Source organism: Rhinoderma darwinii, unplaced genomic scaffold (genome assembly GCF_050947455.1).
Source record: "Rhinoderma darwinii isolate aRhiDar2 unplaced genomic scaffold, aRhiDar2.hap1 Scaffold_689, whole genome shotgun sequence".
Classification (NCBI taxonomy): Eukaryota; Metazoa; Chordata; class Amphibia; order Anura; family Rhinodermatidae; genus Rhinoderma; species Rhinoderma darwinii.
The window spans coordinates 74,899-76,778 of NW_027464248.1; positions in this window are offsets into that span (position 1 = coordinate 74,899).

The following is a 1,880-nucleotide window of genomic DNA, read 5'->3' on the forward strand; positions in this document are numbered from 1 at the left end:
GGGATCCCAACATGTAGTGTTAAGAAGTTCTTTCTCACTAAGGGGCACAGCCATGTATGGCATGGATTTTGAACTTATAGGACTGTGTGTACATATCCAACAATTAGATAAGTTTGTTAATGCTGTTATAATTTGATGATGTTTTATGAATTTATTGTCCACTTCCTCCTTGAGAACTTGAGTCATCGTCCCCACGAGGGGCAACATCAACACCAACCCTGCCAAGGGCAACATCATGGATCGAGGCGACGTCATCTGGGCTGATAACTTTTTTACAATGGCTTGCATGTATCCAATTGGCTCGTCCTTGGAGCTTCACTGATGTGGCGGTGACCAGCTGTACTTCTACTGGTTGGCTGTACCTTGGAGCTTCACTGATGTGGCGGTGACCAGCTGTACTTCTACTGGTTGGCTGTACCTTGGAGCTTCACTGATGTGGCGGTGACCAGCTGTACTTCTACTGGTTGGCTGTACCTTGGAGCTTCACTGATGTGGCGGTGACCGGCTGTACTTCTACTGGTTGGCTGTACCTTGGAGCTTCACTGATGTGGCGGTGACCAGCTGTACTTCTACTGGTTGGCTGTACCTTAGAGCTTCACTGATGTGGCGGTGACCAGCTGTACTTCTACTGGTTGGCTGTACCTTGGAGCTTCACTGATGTGGCGGTGACCAGCTGTACTTCTACTGGTTGGCTGTACCTTGGAGCTTCACTGATGTGGCGGTGACCAGCTGTACTTCTACTGGTTGGCTGTACCTTGGAGCTTCACTGATGTGGCGGTGACCAGCTGTACTTCTACTGGTTGGCTGTACCTTGGAGCTTCACTGATGTGGCGGTGACCGGCTGTACTTCTACTGGTTGGCTGTACCTTGGAGCTTCACTGATGTGGCGGTGACCGGCTGTACTTCTACTGGTTGGCTTTACCTTGGAGCTTCACTGATGTGGCGGTGACCAGCTGTACTTCTACTGGTTGGCTGTACCTTGGAGCTTCACTGATGTGGCGGTGACCAGCTGTACTTCTACTGGTTGGCTGTACCTTGGAGCTTCACTGATGTGGCGGTGACCAGCTGTACTTCTACTGGTTGGCTGTACCTTGGAGCTTCACTGATGTGGCGGTGACCGGCTGTACTTCTACTGGTTGGCTGTACCTTGGAGCTTCACTGATGTGGCGGTGACCAGCTGTACTTCTACTGGTTGGCTGTACCTTGGAGCTTCACTGATGTGGCGGTGACCAGCTGTACTTCTACTGGTTGGCTGTACCTTGGAGCTTCACTGATGTGGCGGTGACCAGCTGTACTTCTACTGGTTGGCTGTACCTTGGAGCTTCACTGATGTGGCGGTGACCAGCTGTACTTCTACTGGTTGGCTGTACCTTGGAGCTTCACTGATGTGGCGGTGACCAGCTGTACTTCTACTGGTTGGCTGTACCTTGGAGCTTCACTGATGTGGCGGTGACCAGCTGTACTTCTACTGGTTGGCTGTACCTTGGAGCTTCACTGATGTGGCGGTGACCGGCTGTACTTCTACTGGTTGGCTGTACCTTGGAGCTTCACTGATGTGGCGGTGACCGGCTGTACTTCTACTGGTTGGCTGTACCTTGGAGCTTCACTGATGTGGCGGTGACCAGCTGTACTTCTACTGGTTGGCTGTACCTTGGAGCTTCACTGATGTGGCGGTGACCAGCTGTACTTCAACTGGTTGGCTGTACCTTGGAGCTTCACTGATGTGGCGGTGACCGGCTGTACTTCTACTGGTTGGCTGTACCTTGGAGCTTCACTGATGTGGCGGTGACCAGCTGTACTTCTACTGGTTGGCTGTACCTTGGAGCTTCACTGATGTGGCGGTGACCAGCTGTACTTCTACTGGTTGGCTGTACCTTGGA